This window comes from Bactrocera oleae, chromosome 4 (assembly GCF_042242935.1).
Source record: "Bactrocera oleae isolate idBacOlea1 chromosome 4, idBacOlea1, whole genome shotgun sequence".
In the NCBI taxonomy this organism is placed as follows: Eukaryota; Metazoa; Arthropoda; class Insecta; order Diptera; family Tephritidae; genus Bactrocera; species Bactrocera oleae.
This window is the reverse complement of record NC_091538.1, coordinates 53,623,739-53,645,845: the sequence shown is the minus strand read 5'-3', so window position 1 is coordinate 53,645,845 and position 22,107 is coordinate 53,623,739. Positions and strand designations below refer to the sequence as shown.

General features: G+C 33.6%; 1 long non-coding RNA gene across 3 annotated transcripts in view; it reads left to right on the top strand.

Moving 5' to 3' along the window:
- The first annotated feature begins 394 nt into the window (after positions 1–394).
- The window catches only part of LOC138857100 (uncharacterized), a 44,955-nt gene continuing 23,242 nt past the window's right edge, over positions 395–22,107 (top strand). For all 3 annotated transcript variants that reach the window (XR_011396069.1, XR_011396067.1, XR_011396068.1), the window contains exons 1-2: positions 395–494; positions 567–762. This is a non-coding gene — a long non-coding RNA (uncharacterized lncRNA). The remainder of the gene's footprint in view (positions 495–566; positions 763–22,107) is intronic.

Genomic DNA, 22,107 nt, shown 5'->3' with positions numbered 1-22,107 from the left:
GATAAACAGTTGACCGACGTTAGACTTAAAACTTAAATATTGACACTGATCTGATCAGTATATCCATTTCCCTTGACATAATTTTCGATTTTCTAAGGGCATTTTTGCGAATGCGTTCGCGAACAGTTTTTATTGCTGAATTAGTTCGAAATACGCGAGGACGACCACTTTCTGTCTTTTTCTGTCATCAACTGTAGACGTTTGGGAAAAACGATCAATACTGCGGTAAACAAACATTCTCGAAATATAAGTTTTTTGAGAAGCTCATAAATTTCACTTGTGCTTTTTCTACATGTAGGTATTATCTTGCCAAATTGTATAATTTTTTTCGAAAAGTATATTTTTTATTTTTTTAATAAACTATTATTTTTCTTTTTTTCCAGCAATTATGCAACAACATACTTAATTTTTTCTGTTAATCATTTTACTTTGCCTGGAAAATTGCTAAACTAACCCTGCATGATTAATGGCAATACAGTATCAATGCTTTTTGTGTAAGTATTCGCATAAATATGTATACTAGTATATACGTAGTAATTCATTTTGTATAAACACTTTTTTTGTAGACTTTCCGCGGTGACACTTTCCATTAGAAATGCATTTCATTTAAAGCATTATCGAGTGACATCTTAATCAATGAAGTTGCGAGTAAACAATATTTCCTGGTTCCATGTGAAGCCAACACCCACAGTCGCCCAAAAGGCAACTATTAAAGGAGCGCCGAACAGTAACACATAACAACAACCACATACAGCTTTACTGGTGAGTACTGCCCCAATATTTCTTATAAATACGCAATTCACAGGCACACATATATTATGCACACATACAGACACACACACATGCGAAAATTGTTGCACGAATACCGCATTTTCGCAATCAATCATTGACAAATTGGATTACAAAAACAAAAACTATTAACAAATAACGCATTACCTAGCGAGGCGAACAATAAAAACAATTTTGTATGTACTGCGTATATATATGATCGCATTTAAGCCAATCGCTTATCAGCCATAAGCCATCCGCCAGCAATGCAGCCAAAAACGTGCCACAAACAGCATGCAACATGTGACAACATGCAACATGGTGCCAACAATTGAATGCTTTGAAATATTTTGCGCCCGTGCACTACCAAAATTGGTTGTTTGTTTATATGTATATATATACATATATACATACATACATGCATACACATATATATAAGAGTGCAGCTTCGAATAGCAGGTGACTGTAAGGGGTAGGCAAAGTCTATTAAAGGCAGTGGAAAATAAAAAGTAAAACACAGCAACTTTGTATAAAAATCGATCGATTTATAGCCAATTCCTTAGCGGCGGCTGCTGCTGTTGCCGCTCTTACTAAGCTTTTTTATTTATTTTCGCTGCTACCAAAGCTGCTTATGTTCGAGTCTGCTTGCCTGCGAGCCAGTTAAAGCCATCACTACATTTCCCATCGATCTCCCGCTAAAGCCAACAATTATTCGCACACGATTTGCTCGCCTTCGCTTGTCTTTGTATGTTCATAGATACAGTCGTTGCTGCAATAATGGACACAGGTGCAATATTAATATACATACATACAACATTTTAGAGCAGTCAACCTCTTTTACTGGTTACGACAATTTTTTTTCCTTCCAAGGATTCTCCGTCTATATTTGCCCCAATTTAGTTCACTTGGAAGCCTCTGTTAAGTATTTAATTACCTTACTAAATATGCTACACGACTAGATCATGTCACAATCTAAAGTGTAAAAGGTGAACGCATAACTTCTTCCGATATAGTTGTAACGCTTGCAGATGAAATTTCAAAACATGCAGTCTTTAGTGATCAACATAAACCAATTCTTGATCAATTATCCACGAAATTAATGTCTTGTACAATACATACTGTTTCCTAGTATAAAAGTTTTGAATTTTTCTACCAACCTCAAGTATTATTACTTGTATATGTATCAATATTTATTGAAATTAGATTTTTCGTACCCGTAAATATACAGAGAGGCCTTATTTTATACAAATATAAAATTGATCTTCATTTTCAAACTTTGTGCTCGCACTTGGAAAGTTTTACTAAATTAATTGTTGTTCACTTTTTCTAGGCGTCTGTTGACCAATATGTTACCGAGTGTTTTCCTAAAATTATAAATGAAGATAAATTTCTGTAAATGAGGAGGATGATGTTTTAGTAAGATTACGGCATCTAGACCCAGCAGAAATTTCCCCAAAGACACACAAACAAAAAAATATATAAACACAAATTGGATCATAAATAGTGGTTTTATAATAATTCAACTGCTGCGCCATCTAGCGGCATATTATTATTGGTAATAATCATTCACAATTCTTCTTTGGATACGTTTTTTCAAATAATAAGTTGTTCAAATTTAAAACGTATTCGATTTTACCGTTATTATTAGTAAAATTAAGTAGTTTTTATCATCCAACTTACTCTGGTGTCGATTATCCGTCTTTCAGTCCCCCATAACCGTAATCGTTGTAATATCAAACAATACATCGTTTCTGCTTCCTTGATTTTGTTGAAGATGTCCGTGATACCACCAGCTTAAAATTTGCATCCAGCTTTTTCCCCTATCTGCTATATTTTCTTTGATATTTAACTTTCAATCCACTGGTTATTTAAAAGAAGATGTTGTTGCACTAAAGTCTAAAACAAAATTAGCCAGAATTTGTCCGCGAATTGCTGAGAATTCATTAAGGACAACAGATTGAGGGACTCATTGTCTTTCCACTAAAATATTAGTATGTTTTTCCTTAATTTCATGCCTACCACTATTTACATATTTGTTTTTCATTATTTGTTCATTGGTTTTTGCATTTGTGATTGTTTTGCGCGCGTGTTGCACCACAAATCTGAGCCGCTTTTGTTGTCATGCGCTAAGCCATCAATTTGGCAGCTAAGGAGGTTGCTGTTGCTGCTGCCGTAACAATTGCTAGCGGCCGCCTGTTGTCGGTCCACAGCCAATCGACAGCCATTGCCCTAGTTATTTTTTTCTTCGGCTTTGGTTTTAAATTTGTGGTGTATTTTCTACTTTATTTGTTTTTGTTTTGTTTCGCTCGGCTTTGATCGATTTGTGCCAACGAGATTTTGTTATATTGGCTTTCATTTATTGCTAATTGAATGATGATGATAAAATGTGTAAATTTAATAGCAAATTGTTGGTGAATTCATTGCTGTCTCATGCGAGTTAAAGTTGTATGTTTATATATATGTATAATTGATAAGAAATGGCAAAGTGAGTTTATTAACCAATCTGGTACTAGATATTATTGAAGAATGTTTGTACATAGGTACATACTCCCCTACATACATAGCGATTGCTTTAGTGATTTCGTAATAATCGTCTAATTGATACAATTATTCGTTATAAATTATTTCCGGTGCTAACGATCAATTAAGTTAAGAATGGTGTTCTATTAAATTGTCACTACTTTGAATAAGTTTTGCGCAAAACTGAAATATTAGACTACACTACCATCACAACAAGGGGTTAAAAGCGTAAGTTAAAAATCGTCATTTGAGCTTTGACATCGATCTCCAATACAAAGGAAATATTGAGCTTTACTGATGTAATATACATAATAAAAGCTGACTTCGGTTCGCCATTTCTCTGCTCAATATCTTTGTCAAAAAATTACATGTAAAAGAAACAACAACGTTATCAAGTTGAATTTTTACAAAAGAGTATGCAGATACCGCATTAAAGTGGTATAACCGCTGTCCTCAATGCTACCAAGTTCTGTTTTGCATATTTTAGATCAGTTTCACTAAATGCCTCAAATGAAAAATGAAAATACAAATTTCTGTTTTTCTTAATTAATAAAGAGTATATTAAGTTTGCCACGAAGTTAAATAAATAATCAGCATGATGAGCTGAGTTGATTTAGCCATGCCCGTCTGTTTGTCCGTCTGTCCGTCTTCTAAGGAACCTTTCGTATTTGTGAAGGGGTGCAACCGAAGTTTACGTTTTTTCTTGTTTAATCTAAGAACTTACTGGAACCAAGATTCGAACCGTGATAGATCAATATCTAAGACAAGCTTACCCCCAACTATAGCTGGTGTTACTTCGCAACCCTTAAGTAGAACAGTATCACTATCAAATCAAATATGGCCCGGACTGGTCCATTTTAACTGTGCCCAAAAATCGAATCGATAAATATTTTTTTCCTACTCTTTATTTTCGCGTGAAGTTTGATCTCCATATGTCAATTAGTATGTGTTTGACAGGTGTTCGTTTACCACGCGAGGAGTTTGTCTGGCGATTTGATCTTGAGTTTATGAGAGGTAAGAAAACTCTTAACAATAATAATTAATGAAATGTTCAATAAAAATTAAGTTAACGGAACAATTTTCTGATACATCAGCTGTTTTCTAAATTTACTGATATAATTTTATTATTCATTCAATCATATGGGCTTGCACTTGAATAACATACGCATATACCTACCATATATTGCACAAACAATATTTAATACAATGGTCTGCAATAAGAGACGAGCAGATCGATTGTAGGCCAAACAAAACAATAGAAAATCAGCACCAAATGCTCAAGTGCCAACACAAACAAATTGATATTATGTGAAAACGCCGATATGCATTTCATTTTCCAACTCTTGATTAATTGCTGTGGGCGTATACAGCATCAGATAAGGCAACTGTAAACGTGGTAAACAATAAATCATACAAAAACCAAAAAACAATCGCCGATAAAATCAAACACACAATTTCAAGTGGTGCAAAATGATTTGCTTGAAAGGCGCTCACTTAGTAGAAAATCTCACACGATTTTATATAATAATTCTACACAAAAATATATACATATGTACTCGTTTAAATACGTCTACGCAGGCTTTTACGAAATTGTTAAACAATTTCATTAATTTTCGTCTGTTAGATAAGTAAAACAAAAACTTCGCATGCGCGAGATATATAGTGTTTGTGAGTTTGTAAGTTGGTAGCTACCAGCACCGCTGATCGTATATGTACATATCATAAGTTATTAGTATTCACCATTGTCTTGCTATTTCTGGTGCGTATTCAAGCCATTCACTGCATTTTCGCAGCATATCGCAACCAAGCATCTAAAGTTTTCAAAAATAAACGAAAAATATATTATTTATGACACCCAAATTGAAAATCACATTCCGCACCATTTTTCCTAGTTGCTTTTGTTATCATTTCGATATCATTTTTCGACTGTGCACAGTGTGTGATTTTTTTTAACTGCCAAAATTTAAGTTAGTATACAAGAAGATCTCGTAAGGTATCTCAAATAAGCAATGATGGACAAAAGCTTTTCTCCTCCACCATATGAGAACAGATCTGGAAAAACAATTTACTTGAAACTATAAAAAATTTATATTTTATGTACTAATTAAAAACCAAACAAACCTTCTTCTGATTCTATAGAAGCATCTCTTAGTCGAAAACTAATTTACAAGCACTTTTTATAGACGTTAACTGGGATGACCTTAGGCTCATTCAATGAATTTTTGTTGCTTTTCCAAAATATAGGTTTAGGGAATGCTCCCGAGTTAACAGACCTTTAAAATAATCATTAATATATTCTCCGAACTGGATATTTAAATCTTGTGAACCGGAAAAATTACAGGCCCGTTCGTAGATGATCGAAAAATCAGACTTAAATGTATCGGAGCACTGAATTGATCCGTTTTGCTGTTTAACATTTTAAAATTAATAAATATTCGTGTTAAGGTGGAAAGTACGTCGCGACACGGCTTATGGGAAATTATTCAAAGATACAGGTTAAGCACCGCTTTGATTTTTTCTGATTAGTATCGATTTTCTCGGGATTGAAAAAATTCGTCAGCGTTTGCGATGCTATAGGTGAAAATTCTGAAAGTGGGGTCAACAGCTAGCCAAAATCTCATTTGCGAACTTTACCCGACTTTATTAATTTTATTTTGAATTCAGATGATTTTATATGAATTTGGTTGTCTTCATAATCACAGTTTTCAATGAAATCAAAAGAAAAAAATATTTCAGTGTCTCTCAAATGGTTACATGACAGTTTTGAGAGAATTTTTCTTCAATTACCAATACTTTTTGTCACGTTTTCAATGATTCTAGATCCACTGTTGATTAATTCAGTAGAAATTTTTTTTTTTCAGTAGTTAATATCACCCTTATGAGACTAAAAGGTTCGTATCGCTTTGAAAAAAGCACATTTTTGTAATGATGCTCTAATTATAGCGATCTTTAAACCCACTTTTTGAGTACAATTGGTCTACAAAATACTTGTAGGTATCAGTTTTGGTGATTTTATTCCACCGATCATTCTGTTGGGATCTGACAAAGTCCAATTTATTCAATTTTTACAATATTTTGCATTAATTTGTGACACAGTAAATAGCTCGATTGTGTTCCACTTTGGACAGCACTGTCACATATTTAAGTCCTTTGATATTTGTAGAGTATAAGCTATCTCAATTAAGCTCATTTTGTTTGATATTGTCTTAACAATAACGCCTGGCGCCTAGAGGCCGGATAACATTCTATGAAGGTTTGGTTAGTATCATTTAGGTATTTTTATACCCAGAACAGGGTATCATAAGAAAGAGAAAGTGGAGCCCCTATAAACTATGGTATTTATATAAATGATCAGCTCGACGATTTGAATCGATTTAGCCATATCCGTCTGTGCGTCCGTCGGTATATAGTTCGTGTATATAGTCTCTCAGTTTTTGAGATAATAACCTGAAATTTTGCACACATCCTTTTCTCACCAAGAAGCTGCTCAAGTTTCGAAACCACCAATATCGAACAACTACAAGTATAGCACGTATTTTAGCTGCCATAGGTACAAACTGACCGATCCAACTTAAGTCCTTGTATAGAAAACTTTTTTATTTGATAAGGTATCTTCATTAAATTTGGCATCGATTAATGTTTAAGGTATTGCTACAAGCTCTAAAGAAATTGTTTAGATCGGACCACTATAGCATATAGCTGTCATATGAACTCACCGAAAAAATCCAGATAAATGTCATTTTACACACTTTTATGCTATAAAAAATGTACCTGTGAAGGATATTATAACTTCCGTGCGGTCGAAGTTAACATTTTTCTTGTTTAAAAGTGCTTTTTTAAGGCGCTAATTTTCAATAACTTTGCAAAACTTTACACCGTGCAGAGTTCACTTCCTGTTAGTGAATGTAGACTATCAAAAACTTTAGATTTTCGTAGAAAGACGTATACAATGTCAACGAAAAACAATTAACGAGGGGCTAAGTTCAGGTCTAACTAACCATTTCATACTCTTGCAACTTGTAAAGATCAAATGCCGGGGGAAATGCCTGCAGGTGTTTGCAAATCAAAATAAGAACTCCAACTTCACATCATTGTTCGACGAAATCGTGAATGGATTACAATCAAATTTGGTATCATCTTAACTTATTTTGAAGGTCATAGACATATTTTGGAATGGAAGAGTTGATTGAATTAATTTTTGACATTGCTCAGATATATAAGGTTGTCAAATATCTCCCTTCCGCTTTTTTGTCTTTTGAATTTCGCGGCTATTTTAACTAAATCCGATCACTGTAACACTTTTTATAAAGCACTGAATGAAGAGCAAAAAAGCGGAAGGGAGATATTTGACACCCTTATACTTGAGAAATTATTTTCAAGCAATTTATAGCATATACCTACATATATGGAGTAAAATCAGTCGGACGTCTCAAAATCGTCAAAATCAGTTATATGCGGACTAAAGAAAATTTTTTTGGCCATTTTATGCACAAATATACACTGTTATGAGAAAAACACAATTATATATAATATTAATATAGCGAGCACATTGACCGATATATGTGGTATAAAGTCAACCGGAAGTTCGAAACTCTTTATATGAGTTATATGGGGGCTAAGGGAAGTATTGATCCGGTTAACCCAATTTGGTCACAAGTGTATATTATTATCACAAAACACTTTCCCTAAATTTCAATAATATTTCTCAGAGATTTACCGTTGTTTTTTCTCTCTGATGTGCACATTCCCCGTATCTGGGGGCTGGGGGCTTTAATAGTTGTTGTCCGATTTTGACAATTTTTAGACCTGAGATGGCATACCTTAAGGGAAATATTGGTGCAAATTTGTATCCTAATATATAATATTAATTAGCGCTTGATTTGTATATTGGAAAGTGAAAAAATCAAATGCAATTTAGAGTTGTGTTTTATAGGAAGTAGGCGTGGTTACTGTCCGATTTCGCCTATTTTCGTACTGTTACATGAGAATGTCCAAATAATCTTATGCACCAAATTTTGTTGAAATTGATGGCTTAGGTTCGGAAATATGTGATTCCACTTAAATGTACGCACGCATCAATTTAATTAATTAATTTTGACACCTGCTCCTATAAAGCTTTTTTTTGGCATCTCGGAGGTAAAATTTGATGTCTCTGACGCATTTCGTTATTGATTTATCACACTTTTAGTACTTTTTAACAAAACCGTTGTATGGGGAGTGGGCATAGTGTTCATCCGATTTCACCTCAAATTTCGGTCATATAGCTCGAATGGCTTAGGAGATATATACATTAAATTTATATTTAAAAAAATTTAATATTAGGGGGGGCGCATCTATCCCTAATACAATGCGCTGCATCAAATTTCTGGTTTATATCTTAATTTAGTGCTTAGTTATGGCATTTTATAGGTTTGCGATTAATGCCGTTTTGTGGGCGTTGCAGTGGTGCGATTACGATTACGATCTATCTACAATACCAACCTTCCTATGGTGCCAAAGAACATATGTACAAAGTTTCATCAAAATATAACATATTTTTACTTAAGTTACAGCTTGCACGGACAGACAGACAGTCAGCCGGAGTTCAACTTGTCTCGTCATCCTAATCATTTATCTATACATAAACCTATATCTAACTAGATTGTTTTTAGGTGAGACAAACAACCGTTAGGTGAACAAAACTATTATACTCTGTAGCAACATGTTGCAAGAGTATAAAAACAGTTATACGTAACTGCAGTTATTTCTTCTTGAAGTCTTTTTTATCTCGTAAGCTTTATTTATTTAGTTTTTTTTTTCTTTTTCTCTTAATTTTTTTTTATTTTTTTTTTTATTTTTTAGTAATTAGGTGTAACTACGGTTCCCATCATTTGCAGGCAGCTAAAATACGTTTCCCAATTTTCACTAACCATTCACTTCTAATAAATCGTTGTTGTGTATTTGAACTATTCGACAAAGATAACTTACTAATATGAGTTGACTGCGAATGTGAATTAAGCATTATTCACAATTCTGAAATAACAACACAAAATTATCAAATGAAAGTACGCAACTACATAAATATTACAGCGCACATGCAATGTTAGCACATATGCACATACACACCTGTTTACTTGTGGCATGATGTTGCAGTTGTTGCTTTTTTTATTGTTGTTGGCTTTTGGTTTTAATTTTCCACTAAGAGCTCTTAAATTTTATTTTATCACTTTTAAACACTTCAGTTTTTTCTTAGCTATTCCATATGAACATCTTTACATACTTACCTATATACATACTAATATACTTATATTATATATATTTGTAGTGGTTTTACAGCGTCTTAATTTTGTTTTGTTGCTTCACACAATGTTTTATTTATTTCTCATATTAACAATTTGTTGATGAAGCCGTCACTGTCATTATACACCTGTGTAAAATTTTATGTATTTAATTCAGTTGCACGCACACACATACATTCATTACTTTTGTTTATACAATCATACGAAATTATGTTTTGCCACCAATCGAATACTCGTACTCATACAAACATTTTAACTTTTGGTAGCAAAAAATTACAACACCCATACTTATACGTACTTGTATATATGTATGTACGTATATATATGTATTGTTGTCCATATTTAGATGTTTCTAATGGGGTATCGGTTATTTCACGCCACTCGTAAAAACATTTTATGCGATTTTTTGCTAGTTTGTAAAATTAATTGTAATTGTTTCTTTTATATATACCAAAGTTGCAAGTAACGATTTTTTTTTTCCTAAGAAATAAAAGTAAGACGTTTTTTTATGTTTTATAGTCCACATTTCCACTAACCTCTTTTCGCTAACAAAAAATGTACATGCTGCTTTGTTTTTCACACCCATATAACATGATTGTTTATAAATAGAATTTTTGTAGAAATATGAGTAGATTGAGAGATATAATTGTATATCTATACTTTCACAAGATAACTTACCTATTGATGAAAAATGTATTTTAGTCTAAAATAGTAACTACTTCAGGCTATAGGAATTTAGAACAACCTAGAAGGGATCTCTACACTTGACCCAGAATAAGTAGGGTGGATGTCTGACGACGCATCTACGTCTTTAGGAGGCCTATTGTAAAGCCACCGGGACTAAAATCTCCTCACTCTATTATATTCTCTCTGAATCACCTTGTGCTCCTCATGCAGCTCATCAATACAAAAAGTTTTATATGTGCAACTTCCGAGACATTGTCAAGAAACCCTCGATCGATAGTTGCGATTATTTTCCTATACAAATCCTTGTATTCGCGTAGAAGATGTTCTATAGTCTCCTCTTCTTCTACGTCTTGACAGTTTTTACAATCGTCGTTGTATTCACAATCAGCTGGCATGTCTGGCAAACAAATAGTGATGTGTTAACACTCCTACTAGAAATCTTTTGTCATTCTTTTTGAATTTGCCTGCTTGTTGAGCAAGTTAAGAATTAACCCCACCGAAACCCAGCTATATTTATAATATGTGTGTCGACTAAATATCTACAATAGTAGAAGCATATATATACGTATTCTAACATATTAGAAGAATGTGGATAATTGTACAATGCGTTGTCATGGCGAAGCACTTTTTTTTCACCAAATGGCACCGTTTTTTCTACAATTTGGTGACTCTTTAGCACTTATAGTGGTCACCGGAGCAGTTTTCGCCTTCTTCGGAGCAGGTTTGCCTGGTGGAGTCCAATGTACCCACCTGGTCTCTGGTGTGTACCAGTGGAACCATGTTTCAAACAACTGCCATGAAACGACACAGAAACTCCTTCGAATTGCGCTTTTAGAACACTAAAGCGGTGTAACAATTGCACGTATTATATAGAGTGAGCAAAGAGATTACCCAAAGCGTCCAAATATTTCTCCATCCCAATATTTTATAAAGGAAATGACCCACACAGTTTTTGATATGCCAGCTATCTCAGCTATATTTTGCACACATCCTTTGCTCACCAAGAAACAAAGGTTTCTTCACAAAATTTGGTATATATTATTATTGAAAGCATGCTACAATCTGCCAACAAATTGTTCAGATCGGTCAATCATAGCGTATTGCTGCCATACAACTGACCGATCAAAATCACGATAAAGGTCTTTTTATAAAATAAAAATGTGACAGTAGCCGTCTACGATAGTATCAAATATGCGGAAATTTCCCTTGCAATAGTAAACTTGCTGGCGGTGAGGCTAAATATTTGATGAACCACCTCTTCAGTATACTTGGACATCATTCAGTACATAAACCCTTACCAAACCACAAAACACAAACTTAATTGGCAAAAGTACAATAAATTAATCGAAACTGACAAGTAGTTAGTTAATACGATCTGATGATTGGAACTTTTATCTATGAAGGGTGGACAAATACCCCGGAGAGCATTTAAACCAACCACCCAGATAGCTCCTAAATTAGTTACATTCATAAATACTATAACTGTTATAAAAGAGCCAAAAGACATAACTAAGGCTCTAATTTGGGGAAAGTTGCATATATATTAATTATATTCAGTATGTACAATTTCTTTTATATAGATTAGCGCTTTTAGGTCGCACGATTGTTCGATTAGCGTGGACCGTTAATTTTCATGCAAGTTAAATTCTATCGCTGGTGATGATAATTGCACGCACGAAGTAATCTGAAATTTAAGATTTCTCTCTATGAATTTCTCCACCGTATTTCATCAACCCACACCAACAATTCATTAAACTGTTTAAAGTTTGAATTTTGGGAAATTGATGCATGCCACAGTGACAGCATGATTGCATAATTGGTTATATTTGCAGCAGAAAACTACTCTCACTTTTAACTCCACATTAATAGCGCAAGTAATAAAAATTGGGCGATTTGTGTGAGTACAAACAAACGTCTAAGCCTGAGCTATGAACATATGTATTTAAATGCCTATTAATAAGTCACTATGTCACATTTATTGCATAATCACATAGTTAGTAATTGCATGGAAACCAATACTGGCATTTATATTTTAATTATGTCGGTTTTTCTGCATGCAATGTTCGACATTTTTTCACCAAACACAAGGCGACTCCTATTAAAATATTCGCGTTAAAAAAAATTTTAAATGTAATAAATAAGGTAATGCTAAATTCGGATGGAAAACCAATAGAAGTATTGAAAATATATATATTTTTAACATATCCTTAAACTACCTATTTGTTATTTCGTGTTCGTATGCTAATTTTAAAGATTTTTTAAATATTGTATATCCCAACCTCTGTATTAAATTATTATATTATAAAAATTTCGCTTTACATTTAACATTTTTTAACGCTCTTATTACCTTTATCTCCCTCTCTAATAAAACATATATTGGGTTTATAACACAACTACCAGTTTATATAATTTGAAATTATAGTTTTGCTTTATAAATATTTTTATGGGTTTATAAACCATGAGTTTCATCAAATAAGATCTTGCATAATTTTTTCGTTTTCGAACATCAAAATTTGCTTCGTGTTCTTTCTTGTTCAAATATATTCGTATAGAAAAATACTCGGAAAAACTAGTCCATAAATAAATGTATTTTTCCCGGACTGATGATAATCGCTGTAAGTAATGGGTGGTTTTTTTTTTAGACTTGTGGTTTTCAATAAGGCAATACTTAGCTTAACTTGGCTTTTTTAACAACTTTTACTTGATTTATACTCAGTTTGGTGTGCCAATTCATAATGAATAGACTTACTTCGGTACAACTTTTGCAAATCGTGCAAATTTATTACCAAAATCGCATCGCACGTTGCCAATATTCGGTCGACATAATCGTCGGTAATTCGAGTTACCATGTTTCGGTTTCGCATTCTCAGAGACGCCGTACAGTGCGCACCGAAGACGCTATTGCTACTGTGGGTCAGAGTATCGAATTAGTCCCGAATGAGTCTATCCACCATCCGACACAGCAATTGGAGCTGTGCCAATACATTTATGAAAGATTTTGTGAAAGGATCTTGGTTTGCGGGCTTACCGAATCGAACTCGTACAAGAATTGAAGACGAACGATCATCAAGCGCGTGGCGCGTTTGGTAATGGGTCCTTAAACGAGATGGCGTTATTACACAAGAAAATTTTGTTCCGCTATAAAGCTCACTTTTGATTTAATGCACACGTTAGTAAACAATTTTCGCATTTGGAGTGATGATAATTCACAAGCCATTGTTAATGCACCGTAACAACCTCAAAAAGTCGCTTTTTGGTGAGCTCTTTGAGCACTGGGAATCATTACAGTCAATAATACGGCCATAATTTTACAGTCAATGGGGAACGCTAGCCATGTGCAATGACCTTTTCGAGCCTGAATTGGATGATGTTGATGTGTAGGACCTTTGGCTCCAACATGTCATACAGCTAACAAAACAATCAATTTATTGAAGGAAACTTTTGAAAAGCGCATTATCTCGCGTCGTGGAAATGTGGCGTAGCCATCAAGGCCGTACGATTTAACACCGTTGGAATATTTTTTGTGAGGCTATATAAAATTGGTTGTCTGGACAGAAAAGTCCGAAACCATTGACGCCTTGGAAGATAATATTCATCGCATAATTGGTGGTATACGCTCTAAGGCCCCTATTTCTGCAAAAAGTGTTCGAAAATTGGGCTTCTCGGCATTAATTTATTCGAGATAGGCGCGGCGGTCACTTGTCCGAAATCCTTTTTAAAACATAATGGCAAGCCCTAATAATTATAATAAAGCTAAATTTTTGGAAGTAACATTAAATGATACAACCAACTCCAAATTTACATATACATAGCTATGAGATAAGAGATGGCACTTTGTGATTTCTGAACATTTAGGAAGGGCTCGCCCGGCGTTTATTCGTGTCGCAAACTAGCAAAAATAATGGGTTTTAAAGTTAATACCATTATGTTGGTTGGTAGGAAAATCAAAATGTAGTAATATAGAGGCCCTTTGACAAAAAGGTGCACATATATTATCTTAGGAATTATTTTTTTCTAGGTACAAGGAAACCCTAAGGCTAGCTTTATGAAATACTAAATACAAATACTAAATATTTATTTATTCAAGTGTTCGTTAGGTCGGAAATAAACCTCATTGTTGATGTGTGCTCAGTAATTTTTTGGCACAGAACGTTAGATTTTAAAATAAAGCTCCAAGATTCCTAAATATAGTTTCTTCACATGTTTATTCACCAGACCATTATTTCTAAAAGTAGTCTTTGATATGAACAATATCCCAGTTTTGAATTCTGCAGGTTTGAGTAGAAAAAAATATAACTTAGAAGTTATGGTTATAAAACAACAGCCGCAACCTAACACATTCCCACCTTATGTAACATAAACTGGGAGACATCCAATGAAAAGCTATGAAACTATGTGTAATACCAATGTGTAATACGGACCTACCCGTCATTGTTTTAACGAAGCAACTTGATTTATAGAGACTACTTTAACAGTTGAAACTTTCATGGAAGTAAAATCTGTGGGCATACTAACTGCGTAAAATCTTAGACGAGCGATATTGTTTATATATCTTTTCTGGTTGCTTGTAAAATCTGTAGATTATATAAAAATAAAATTTTTGGACAAAAAACAAATTTTTTTTTTAACATCTAGAGTTTTAAAGTAAATTTTCGAGTTAAAATTTTTATTTCGTAAAAAATTTTGGATAAGTGTTCTAGAAGCTGTGAAGAGTCCTCTTTCTGACTAATTAAAAGTTATCAACTTAAAAAAATTGTTTGTGGTCATTATTGGGGTTTTAAAAAAAAGACAACATGCTCTCCTTTGTCCAAAAAAAAAAATTTACTCGAAATTTGCTTTAAAACTGAGTGCGCCGCTTCTAGATATTAAAAAAAAATTTTTTTTTTGTCCACAAATTTTCTTTTTTTATAATCTACAGATTTTACCTACAGGCTAAGCAAAAAAATTAAATTAAAATATACAGTATACCCTAGTATACACACATATATAAATCCCATTTTGCTATTCACAACAACCGTTTGTTTTACTCGGGTATAATAATATTTTGCACTGTCTCGTTTGTTATTGTCGCATTGTCATAGCTGTGCTCGTATTCCGCTATGACGTTGGCAATACACAATGACTGTCCGACAATAATTGGCGCAAACTTTTGTCGCAATCACATACGAAGCGGCAGAGAAACGCATTTATAGTTTAATAATTGAATTGTAGCAGCAAAAATAATTGTAAAAAATGTCTAAAGGAAAACAATAAATAAACGAAGAAATAAAATAAAATAATAAAGCGCAGCGAAAAAGTTTGAATATCAAGTGGCTGTTGTTGCCAGCGCTGAAGCGTGGACACAAATCAATTAAAACTAAGAGCATACAACGCTGACTGCAATAAGTGTACAAACAACAACAGCAATATACGCTGAGGAAAATGTTGCAGGACATTGCTGCCACTGGACTTTCAAATTCAATATTGACTACGGCTAACTAGCAACGTTGAAAAAACCAACAACAATAGCAAAAATTCACATTAGCAACTAGCAACAGCAAACTGCTTGCTGCTTTTGCTTTGACAACAAGTCAACTTAAGTTGCTGCAAGCGCTGTTGCCAGTACCAGCTGCCGGCTAGAAGGTGAAGCGTGGAAAAAAAATTTGTTGCACCGTTCTGCTGTGCAACATATTGATGATGGCGCAGCTGGCTGGTGACAGGACAGCAAACAAATATCCACAGGTATATGAATATGTATGTCTTACTTGTTTGCAGCTGACGCACAATAATGATGTGTCTGCATGTGTATGTGAATAAACGATTTTTCATGTGTGTGTGTGTATGTGTGTGTGTGTGTGTGTCCCGACATGCCTTCACATGAGGTAGGCTACAATTTCATACGCTTAAATCAACACACTACAAAGTTGCAATAGTTAGTCGCTAAAGTTGCTGCTGCTGCAACAAGAATTACTGCTACTTACAGTAAAAGCAACAACAACCCCGGCGACAACAACTTTGTGCAAGCATAAATCGCACTTAATCACTATGCCAGCGCATGCGCGCCCGACTACTGTCATTGCAGTCACAGCAACAGCAATATCAATTGCTGTACTTGTTGTTGCTGTAGCATGTTGTTGCACACACAAGTGTTGCTACTGTTTACGACTGTGACTTATAATCAACTGACAACTGGGTATGAATGTGTTATGGCTGCTCTTATTTTTCTTGCAGTTGTTGTTGCTGTTGCTTTAGTTTAAATAGTGACAGTTGCAAAAGCGACTGTTGTTGTTGCTACTGATGTTAATTTATCGTACAGCCACAGTTGCGTTCCTCTAATGAGCGTTCTAATTGCTGCTGGTATTGCTGTTGCTGCCACCACATCGATTTGTGCTGCCACACATCACTGCTTGCCACTACCTGCTCAACGAATGCAACATTTGCATTTATATTTGTATGTTTGTATGTACGTTTGCGCACATTTGTAGCAATTATTATATATAGATCATAACATATGAGTATGTGTCTATATATATATATATATATATATATATTTATATAAGTATACATATGTGTACCTGCTTGTTGTTGCTGCCGTTGGCCGCTTGTTAACACTCTTTCTTATCGCACACATGACCATAAATAATAAGTCGCCTATCAACTGCGATAAGACTAAGTCATAAGCAACATGTGTCCACTGTTGTTAATGCAGAGTCTCGCGCCTAGCTTCACTATAAACATCGATATATACATATATATACTCGTATGTAGTGGTGTCCTCAGTGAGCTGCCCACATTTTCCAACATGCGTAATAATTCCTACGAGCATTTATTCGCTTGCTACATTGTAAGTTAGCAGCAAAATACAGCTTGATAAATGAATATTTTAGTGCTAACCAGGCTGCCCATTCTCGGTGTTAATTATAATTGCTGTAGTCGTGCGTACATTCAAGAGGGCAGTTCGAAAAGACGGTAACTATTTCTTTAAGATATGTTTTTTGATTTCACAGTATATTTAGCAGGTCCACGCTTTTCTTAATATTTTTTTACTTCTATTTCTTCTCTCTCTTATGAAAATTTAATCTCTTTCACCGATTCTGCAAACTAACGATACCGTTGGAACAACTTTCTATAATTTCAAAACATTCCAAATCCGCTGTTCTCAACTAAACTTATACAGTTTGTAAATCTCTCAATATTGCTTTGGCGCACTCGTTCCGAAGTAATTCGGAGAGTAGTAATACTGGTCCTCCAGATCTTTTATCGTCACAAAAATTCCTAAGAAATTACCATACCTTATTCGTTAAATTGTAGTAACCTCTTTCATATAAAAATACGAGGGTTGCTTTAATATTTTAGGGTTAGAGAACAAAAAAAAATATTAATCATCGAAAATCGATTTTTTGTTTTTTCAAAATATTCTCCATTAAGACTTATACACATTTGCATGCTTTTGAACCAATTTTCGAGACAATTTTGATACTCTGATTGAGGTATCTCCAAAACATTCGTTCTGAACGTATTAACCGCCTCTTCCGTTGTCGCAAATGTTAACCTCTTAGTTAATTCTTTACATACAGGAATAAAAAGAAGTTATTCTCGGTGCCAAGTCAGAACTATACGGTGGAAGACTCATCAAATCGATATTTTGAGTGCTCTAAAATGCAGTGGTTTCAATCGTTGTGTGAAAGCTCGCTTTGTCGTAGAGAAGAGTGATCTGTCTTCGGCAATAGTTTTTCCTGATTTCTTGAAAAACAACTGGCAAACAAAGGGTTGTGTACCGCTATAAATTTACTTTTTTGCGTTGTTCTAGTGGTATGGTTGCGACATGTCCAGTTTTTGCAAAAAAAAATGTTCGCAATGCAATTCCATTTTTTTGCCGAGATGAATATTTTAAGTTACTGTAAGTACCACAAATAGTATGTCAAAACATTCTGAGTATCAATAATGTCAAAATTTACAATTACGGTAAGAGTTGCCAGATTCAAACACTAGGGTTGCCAAATCTGTCAACCTCATCAGCATTATAAAGTATATAACTTAATCCGAACATAAACGTCCCTAAATTATTTCTGAGAAATTTCGTATTGTTTTCTGATTTATTTACATCAAGATCACTGGACTAAGTGCTAAAATCCTAGCATAAAAAGCAATAATTCCTAACATTCGAGAATTTCATCGGTTACTTTAGTACGGTACGGTTGGTTACTTAAAGTCGAAGATTTATGTCATATATCATATTCTACTAAATAATAGAGATATCTTTATGAAATTTTAATCCGCTGAGGAAGTTTCAATGATTTTATAAAAACTTATAATAAATTTTGTACTAATTAATTTAAACTTCACGGAATTAGAAATAACTCTCCCTCTCATTTGAGAAGCCAACATTCTCAAGTATTATAGTGCCTACGAAAAATCCAATGACTTATCAAAGAGAACTCGTATACAAGTATATATGTACGATATATGTATCCTAAAAATTATCCCCCAGTGTTCGTATTCGCCATATTAACCCTGCAGGAAATTTTTGAATTAGAGAGGTGCATTTCAGATTCGCATCCATACAAAACATTTTATAAAAAATGTAAATTGGGATAATTTAAATGACTTTCGTTTGAGTAATTTTTTATCGAATAATAAAAAGAAGATTAGGAAAGAAGGTGAGACGGTAGACCTTCAAGATATACTATTTGGTAATGCATTCAATTTGATAACTTTGCTATTGCTTTCACACGTAAAATTGCTGAAGAGAAATAATAGGTGATTAATCGAATAATTATTTCATCGAATATTTATGGTCGCACCATTGTGGAACTACAGTAAAAGGACTCGATCCACTAATTCGTATTTTCGAATATTTTTCTTAGTCGAATTTTGTACTTCTCTAGAAATATTAAATTTGAGATTCCCACTATTTGTATGGTAAAATTACTATATTGTGTAGCATTGTGTTAAATTTCACTAAAATTTAAGATTATTGTGTAATTTCCTAGGCAGTACTTTCATAAAAATGTTTATATATATCTTTGTGTATCTACATGTCAGACTCTGTATCAGTTTAACAACTACTTTACGATATGGAATATTTAAGATGTATGTAATTCAGCGAGATATCGATGCCTGCTGACGCTTCCGCTAAGCTTTCATATTATGAGAGAGTTAACGAATGAGTGAGTGCGTGCCGGAAAATTTACTTAACTGCACTTTTCTTTATTCACTTATGAGCATACGTTAATAAAATCGAGAAGTAAATTAGGGTTATCTTAATCATAAAATTCAATTGCTTACGCCTAATGATTTTGAAGAAGAAGAATGCGAGTGAAAAATGGAGACCAAGAAGGAAGCCAATGAAAATTGTTACATTAAGTTTGCAACGAAGTTTGTAACAGCCAAAAAAAATCATCAAATCCCCTATATATATATATATAAATGATGACTATGACGAGCTTAGTCAATTTAGTCATATCCGTCTGTCTATATACACGCGATCTTTCAGATATCGATCTGAAATTTTGCACACGTCCGCCAATATCAGACTACTATAGCATGTAGCTGCCATACAAATTTTTTATTAAACAAAATATCTTCACAATATTTGACATGGATTATTTTCCTAAGCAACGGTAAAATCTCCGAACAATGATAAACAATCAAAATTGAGTTCTTGAATGGAAACTTTTTTATTTTCTTTATTTATTTATTTTATCAAACGCCGTACGTTGAGGTTTTCCTATTTTGTAAAGTTTGCAAATCTGTTTTTTTAAGCTAATACTTCCGGAAATTTTCTAAACATTTTTCTAAATGTAAGTATGCATAATTGTTAGGCTTTCACGCCGAAACTACGGAACCGGTCATCATGAAACTATTTACACATATGTCTTATGGTATTGGAAAGAACATAGGATATTTAATATTAAAAAAAAAATATATAATATTTTGTACGAATTGTGAAAAAAAATATTTTAGCAGATCGTATCTGTTTGTAAAATAAGTTTAAAAATTTGAAAATTAAAAAAAATTATTTTGGCTGATACGATTGTTTTTCGAAAAGTTTCCAAATGCAAACAAAAATGCATTAAACGCGTAAATCAGAGATATTGGGGTTTTCTGATTACCACCACCACAACGAGGATGACATTGCGATGTAGTATTCAAATCATTTCTCAAACAAAAACTTAATGTTTTCCGCAAATCATCACTTTCCGGTACAAGATGTTGTTTGTTCAATGACTGTAAGGTTATAGAATACGTTTGACAGATGACATGCCAACCAAACAAAAAAAAATTAAGACTCGTTCACAACAAATGTTCCTTACCAACATATTTGTATCTTAATGCTCACTTTATACCGGTATACCTGGAATTTTTCCTTAAAACAACTTAAATGATAATATTTACTCTTATTTTACTTATGGCAACTATATGCTATACTTGTCCGGAGATTGTAGACAAAAATTTTTTAGCGGACAAGCGGACTGTTCACAAAAATTTTCTCACAGTTTCGGTTCAACGAAATTATTCACTATTTAAAAAAATAGAGTTACCAGAGGCATTTTAATGGATGTTATTACCATTCGCTATGGACAAAATTTAACTGATTGAAGTAATATCAATAAAATAATATTTTCTTACTTTTTTCAACAGTATACTAGTATAAAAACTACATTAACGAATATTAAATACCTTGTATGCGATTAAATAACTGTTGAGTTGCTGTATTATTTTCACACACAATTTTGGTCATTAGTATGTCACTTTCTGGTCAAAATCTTTCAAGTTAGCTCTCTTTTGAAAAAAAATGATTTTTGAAAGTAACAACGAATTTATACATAGACACACAATTAAAGCATAATTTTTTGTTCGGTTTTTGCTTCTACTTATGTGTTTATGCAAGTTGTTTGTTCTATTCGGCCACTCTTTAATATTGGCAAAATCGAAGATAGTACATTTTTAAGCAAATCTTGCATGATATATTCAACAGTTTTTTTCTGCGATAGCGAACGTTTTAGTTATTTCCATATTTTCTCTATACATCAATAGAAATACGTTAAAATCTTGTTAATTATAAGTCGACTTCAGCGACACCTAGCGCATATTTTTCCAAAACGTCACTGCCCCAGTTTAATCGCAATTTTCGTTAATAAAAATCGCAAATAAATTGAATTAAAAACCTATTGATTGCCATTCGAACCACTTCTGACGAATTATTATTTTTGTTTGTTTTTTATTTTTTAATTTTATTGAATCTAATTATTAAATTTTGTAATTATTTTCGAAAAAAATTGTGTCATTGCCATAAACAACATAATTTCCAATTAGTAACAATTAACATTTCTGCAAAATTTTAAACAAACTGTCATTAGTATTTCAATTTAGCCTTTAGAAATGTTCGCTGCGTTAATTTTGCATGTTTCTGGCGCAGAAATTCCTGCATCGCATGACTCAGTTTCGTCAAACCCTGGTGTCAGTGTTGCTCAACCGAATTTACCATAATTACAGTTAATTTCAATTTAAGAGCAAACACATACACACACATATTCACGCTGACTCTGGCCGTTATACACTATAAACTATAAATGCGGCATACCAAAGTTTCCATTCCATCATTTTGCCACTTTTGATTGCAGAAAAAAGGTGAAAAATATATATGTGGCGATATATTTTTGTACATTTTAAATGCTGCAATATTTTAGCATTTTTGCAAACACACACATACACTCACGTACTCAAACACAGTCGCACTCGTATATGTATGTGTCAGACGTACACTTTGAGTGAGTATGTGGCTGCCGGACTGTCTAAATCGTTGGCATCACCTAGCAGCCGGTATCGGTATTGCCATCGGCATCGGCATCCACACCGGACAGCCGTCGCA